The sequence below is a fragment of the Oratosquilla oratoria genome, chromosome 2 (assembly GCF_046742065.1).
Source record: "Oratosquilla oratoria isolate Oo_2021 chromosome 2, ASM4674206v1, whole genome shotgun sequence".
Classification (NCBI taxonomy): Eukaryota; Metazoa; Arthropoda; class Malacostraca; order Stomatopoda; family Squillidae; genus Oratosquilla; species Oratosquilla oratoria.
In genome coordinates this window covers 39,223,848-39,231,347 of record NC_134778.1, presented here as the reverse complement: position 1 = coordinate 39,231,347, position 7,500 = coordinate 39,223,848, and the positions used below count along the sequence as shown (strand labels likewise).

Genomic DNA, 7,500 nt, shown 5'->3' with positions numbered 1-7,500 from the left:
TCGGCCTTCATCTGAATGAAACATTTGAGACAGCAGGGCAGGACTCGTAGTAATGAATTTAAACTTGACAAATTTAGGTTTAAGAAGGAAATAAGAAAGAATTAGTTTACTATCAGAGTGGTTAATGAAGGCAATAGACTTAATACCCATGTAATGAACGTTAAAACAATTGGTTGCTAGAAAAGATTGATAGGGATGACAGGTGTAAAGAGAAATAGAACTTCCTGGTGGCCTTCTGTTCTCTTGCAGTCTCCTACATTCTTATGTACTTATGAATATTTATCTATGACATTGGGGAAAATTTAAAATATCCAAAACATCGAATATTTATCTATGACATTGGGGAAAATTTGAAATATCCAAAACATCTGATTGACAAGACAAAAATAAAAGCTAGGAAATCTTTTCTTAATACTTTGCAGGTCAAACAATTTAATTATAAAAAATGTTAACAATTCCGTACCATGAAAATTTAATCAATCTTCCTAGCATTTTTAATAAATTTGGTATCCAGGTAGTATTTAAAAACAATAATAACATTAAGAGCCTGTTAATTAAAAATTCTCCAAGAAGTAAAGAAGGTTGTATTTATAGCATACCATGTAAAAACTGTGATTTTATTTACATAGGCCAAACAGGCAAAGGTTTAAATAAAAGAATAGGCCAACATAAATATAGTATTAGAACGGGGCAAGTGTCAAGTGGATTATTTGTCCACCAAAGGGATTATGGTCATAATATTGACTGGGGAAATTCTAAAGTAATTATTTCTTGTAAAAATATTGTGGAAAGAAATATTGTTGCATCTTGTTTCATAAAAAGATATTTTGGAAATAATTGACAAGATTGAGTGTGATAATTTGTAACATGGGACCTTTCCGAATATCCTCTGTCTTCTTATGTATATATTGTTTCTTTCTGTATTGCTTGTTTGTACCTTTGAAAATGTCTTAATAGGCGAAAACGTTCGGTATATATATATTTTTTAATTTCCCGGTGGTTTCTGAAATATATATATATATGTATATATATGTATATATATATATATATACATGTATATATATATATATATATATATGTATGTATATACATATATATATATATACATATATATATATATATATCTGTATATACATATATATATATATGTAGGTATATACATATATATATATATATATACATATATATATGTATATGTATATTATATATATACATATATATATATATATATATTTATATATATATATATATATATATGTGTGTGTGTGTGTGTGTGTGTGTATGTGTGTGTGTGTGTGTGTGTGTATACAGTGGTACCTTGAGATACGAATTTAATTCGTTCTGTAACCATCGTCGTATGTCAAAAAAGTCGTATCTCAAAGCGAATTTTCCCATTTAAAATAATGTAATATGTATTAATGCGTTCCAACGATATGAAACCACTCCAAAATACAGTTAAATTACATATAATATAACAATTTGTATATAAATAAACTAGTAATAACACACATAATGATCAAATAACATATTGATGTATGATAAATGTCAATAAAATCAATAAAAAAGAAAGGAGTTTTACTGTACTGTACTTACCATAGTGACAGGTGAGGTGCGGCCTGGAGGAGGAGGAGGAGGAGGGAGGGGTGGCAGGGAATGATTTTATCTCTTTTTATTTACGTACACTTAATAACTAAACAAACACTTAATAAATAAACAAACACAAATGAAAACATTGCTAAACTAATTCATATATTTTTTTAGCTTTTATTTTATTTTTTTCAATTTTGTAATCATCACTTAGGCTAATCATCACTTTCATCACTTTCATGTCGTGCCTTTTTGACCTCACTTTCCTGACTTTCATCACTTTCAGGTCTGGCCCTTTTGGTCTGACTTTCTGAGACCTTCACAAAGAAACGATCAAGAAAGGTTTGTTTCAGCCTCCTATTTAAAATGTTACGAAAGAATGCGAGACACGTATCATTAAATAAGGCACTCGCTCTCCCTGTACACAATTTCTCGGGATGTCTTTTTTCTACGAAATCAGACACTTCCTGCCACTTCCCAAGGATATCACGAATTTCACGTGAAGTTAGTTCCTCCACCGGCTCGACCTCCTCCTCACTGCTGAGTTCCTGCATTACCTCCGAGTGGGAAATCGTATGCAACTCCTTCAGCTCCTCCGTCGTGAGTTCTTCAGCGTGCTCCTCAACGAGTTCAGCAACATCTGCATCGTCTACCTCTAAGCCCATGGAGCGACCGATAGACACTATCTCCTCCTCAACAGATTGCAGTGGTTTGAATCCCTCGAAGTTTCGCTCTAGCACTGCATCTGGCCATAGTTTGCGCCAAGCCGAGTTCAATGTTCTTTTAGTAACACCTTGCCATGCAATATCGATAATCTTAAGACAGATCACAATGTTGTAATGTTCTTTCCAAAACGCCCTCAATGTTAGGTTAGTGTTTTCAGTCACTTCGAAGCAACGCTTGAAAAGATGCTTTGTGAAAAGTTTCTTAAAATTAGAGATAACCTGTTGGTCCATCGGCTGGAGGATAGACGTAGTATTGGCTGGCAGATACACAACTTTAATGAATTTGAATTCATCTAAAAGGTCATCCTCAAGGCCAGGAGGGTGAGCGGGAGCATTATCCAACAGAAGGACACACTTAAGTGGTAGACCATTATCGGTTAAATTCCTTCACTGAAGCACCGAAAACTATATTCATCCATTCAATAGAAAACTGACGAGTCACCCATGCTTTGCTATTTGCACGCCACAGAACTTGTGGGTTTTTCTTTTATCACTTTATTAGCTTTGAAGGCCCTTGGGTTTTCTGAATGGTAGACTAGCAACGGTTTCACTTTGAAGTCGCCGCTAGCGTTAGAGCAAAGGGCAAGCGTGAGCCTATCTTTCATAGGCTTGTGTCCGGGCAGCTTCTTTTCTTCTGCCGTGATAAATGTACGCTTAGGCATTTTTTTTTCCAAAATAACCCAGTCTCGTCACAATTAAACACTTGATGCGGTAGGTATCCTTCGTCACTAACAAGCTTTTCAAACACCTTCACAAAGTTTTCAGCCGCCTTAATATCAGCACTAGAGGCTTCGCCATGACGAATTACTGAATGAATGCCAGTTCTTTTCTTAAAATTGTCAAACCAGCCACGACTGGCTTTGAACTCCTCACAACCTTGCGACGATTCTCCCTCGGTCTCGGCTGCATCACGCTTAAGGTCATTGAAAATGGTGCTAGCCTTCTCACAAATAATACTTTCAGAAACAGAGTCACCAGCAAATTCCTTTTCCTTAATCCATAATAAAAGTAACCGTTCCATTTCATCATGCACATCAGTTCGTAGCTTCGAAATAATGGTGACGCCCTTGGAAGGGTGCAGCTTCTTTATGGCATCCTTCTGCTTGATGATCGTGGATATTATAGAAGGATTGCGGCCATATTCATTTGCCAAGTCGATGATACGAACACCACGCTCATGCTTCGCTATAATTTCATGCTTATCTTCCATCGATATCATTTTCTTATGCTTTTTCTTTTCACCACCTTTGTCTTTAGCCTTGGGACCCATGGTTGATAACAAAATAAGGGTATATAATCCAAAATAAAACAAAACACAGGCACAAAACACAACGAATAAGCAAGCATGTGTGAACGAAGCGGCGGCGACAACCAAACTGGCTGGCTGAGTGAACGCACTGCTCCCTAGCGGCGCTCACGGCAATCATCGATTCGTATCTCAAATTTTTCGTCGTATGTCAGAACAAAATTGTTAGAAATTTTCATGTCGTATCTCAAAACATTCGTATGTCAGGACAGTCGTATCTCAAGGTTTTAGTGTATATATATATATATATATATATATATATATATATATATATGTATATGTATATATATATATGTATATGTATATGTATATGTATATATATATATGTATATATATGTATATATATGTATATACATACATATATATACATATATATATACATATATATATACATATGCTTATGTATATGTATATATAATATATACACATATACACACACACATATATATATTTATATACATATATATATATATATATATACATTATATATATAAATATATACACATATATATATATATATATATATATATGTGTGTGTGTGTGTGTGTGTGTATGTGCATACATATATATATGTAAATATATATATATATATGTATATATATACATATATATATATATCTATATATATATATATATATATATATATATATATATATATATATATATATATATATCAAGGACTACTATTACACAGGACGTGCGCACCCAGATCCCTGGGTCCGCTAGCGGAGACCATTGCTTTCTTTGTAACCTAACATTTTATATTGGACAAATATATCAAAACTAGAAACCTAACATTGTATATAGGACAAATATATCAACTATTGACTTATTCAATGCAGTACAAGTTAATATAAACTTTTATAGTGAAATAAGAAACTATTTTTAAGGCACTGTTATGCTTTGAAATGCCAATTTTAGCCGGACTTAACAGGTATTATTGTATGAGGTTAGTGGACACCAGGGTTGGCGATTTTTTTTTTTTTTTTTTTTTTATCTTTTTAAAAATATGAAAAATATATTTTTTTTATTTAAATCAGATTTATTTGATTTAAATAGATTTTTTTTTTATAGATTTTAAATATTGTGGGATTGATATCTGATATGCGATCTGATTGCTAAAGTACATTTTTAGCATATCAATATAAGGAGCAGTGTTCTATAGACTTGCCACAAGTATACAAGAACGGTATAAGCCTACATATAGTATATATATCACTGTGGAACCCACAACAAGTTTCAACAAGATTCTTGTTGAAACTTGTTGTAGGTAAGCAGCTTCTCACTGAGTCAGTTGCTGATTTGGAATCAACTAGGAAGGATGACTTCTGGACCTGGCAGAATGGTTCCTTCAGGCAGAAAAAATTATCCTGTCTGGAATTATTTTGAAAAACTACCAACAACTTCTGGCAAAGGGTACCGAGCTAAATGCAAAGACTGCAGCCAGGAACTACAGGGCATTGTGTCAAGTTTAAAATCTCACAGAGATAAATGCCAAGGTCAACCACAGCATACAGAAGAAGAAATTGATGACCCAGGTAAATAATTTTACTTATATTGTGTGCATTTCTCCCTTTTCATACGCAACTATATAAATTTGGTGAACAATGGAGAGCATGTACAATAAAAATGTGAAGGCCTAAAGAGATGATACTTCAACTTCATTACTTCTAAATTTGGGTAATGACTATATCACTATAGTATACTGTATCCACTCAACTTTGGGGCCTAGATGATTGTTATTCATTTCATTCAACATTGTGTAATATATTTCATAGGTTCCATTGGAATTCAGCCCACATGGGGTTCAGCCCAAAGGGATTCAGCCTAACCTAACCCAACTAACCCATTATTTTTAGTGAATTTAAAAGTGGACTGAATCTTGTGTGGGCTGAATTCCAAGCCCACCTACTTAATATCCTGTTAATTATTTCCAAATAATTTAGTGGCTTGTGTGAATATGATCATTATCTAAAAAAAATAACTACTGCACTCAAAAGTAGCCTAAATCACACTGTATTCATTCATTTATTTATTCATTTATAAACTATTGAATATGCTAAAATTTTCTGTTTCCATTTCAGGATCTGTATCAACAGCTTCAATCCTTTCATCATCGGCTCCACTTGAATTATCTGCAAACCTGACTCCACCATTAAAAAGGTTACTATCAGACTCCTCCACAGGCGCCACTTCTGCTAAATCATTTTCATCTAAAAGAAAGTCATCAACATCTCTGGACAGATTTATCATTAAAACTTCAGCCTCTCAAAAGGAAAATCTCGACAAAGAAGTTGCAAGAATTATATTTGCTACAAATTCACCATTTCGTCTTGTTCAGCATCCTCAGTTTCTCAAGATGGTTCAGAAAAGATATTGCTGATAAGTACTTGGATCTTGTGTATGAAAAGGAATATAAAAAGTGTGCAGATGACCTGAATAATGAAAATGTATGTCTTTCAATTGATGGGTGGTCTAACATCCATAATGAGCCCATAATATGTGTCACTCTAACAACACCCACTGGTCAAATTTATTTAGTTGACACAATAGACACATCAAAGAAACCTCACGCTGCTGAATATCTTCTACAATTTGTACAAAATTCGATCAAGAAGGCTGAACAAGATTTTGGTTGTCACATTGGAAGTGTTGTGACAGGCAATGCAGCAAATGTCACCAAGATGAGAAAAATCTTGGAGGAATCGAGTGAACCTGAGCATATTGTCCTCACATACAGCTTATACCGTTCCTTGTATACTTTTGGCAAGTCTATATAACACTGCTCCTTATATTGATATGCTAAAAATGTCCTTTAGCAATCGGATCGCATATCAGATAGCAATCCCACAATATTTAAAATCTATAAAAAAAAAACTATTCAAATTAAATAAATCTGATTTAAATAAAAAAAAAATTATATTTTTTAAAAGATAAAAAAATCGCCAACCCTGGTGTCCACTAACCTCATACAATAATACCTGTTAAGTTGGGCTAAAATTGGCATTTCAAAGCATAACAGTGCCTTAAAAATAGCTTCTTATTTCACTATAAAAATTTATATTAACTTATACTGCATTGAATAAGTCAATAGTTGATACATTTGTCCTATATACAATGTTAGGTTTCTAGTTTTGGGCTAAAATTGGCATTTCAAAGCATAACAGTGCCTTAAAAATAGTTTCTTATTTCACTATAAAAATTTATATTAACTTATACTGCATTGAATAAGTCAATAGTTGATACATTTGTCCTATATACAATGTTAGGTTTCTAGTTTTGATATATGTGTCCAATATAAAATGTTAGGTTACAAAGAAAGCAATGGCCTCCGCTAGCGGACCCAGGGATCTGGGTGCGCACGTCCTGTGTAATAGTAGTCCTTGATATATATATATATATATATATATATATATATATATATATATATATAAATATATATATATATACATATATATATATATATATACATATATATATATACACATATGTATACATATATATACATATATATACATATATACATATGCATATACAAATATATACATATACATATACAAATATATACATACATATATATATATATACATATATATATATATATGTATATATGGGAGAATTTCACGCTTTAAATTTCAACCCGCGGGTCGAAACATTAAAGCGTGAAATTCTCCCATTACTCCTCGTCTGCTTCTTCCACCTTCAGTCTTATTTGTCACAATATAGTCAATACAAATATATATATATATATATATATATGTATATATATATGTGTGTGTGTGTGTGTATATATATATACATATATATATGTATATAATATACATGTATATATATATGTGTATATATGTATTTATGTATATACACATATGTATATATATATTT

At 32.3% G+C, this 7,500-nt stretch overlaps 1 protein-coding gene across 2 annotated transcripts in view; it reads right to left on the bottom strand.

Annotated features, from left to right (window-relative positions):
• Positions 1-7,500, bottom strand: part of Bet5 (blocked early in transport 5) — a 91,340-nt gene that overhangs the window by 82,775 nt on the left and 1,065 nt on the right. The window lies entirely within an intron of this gene.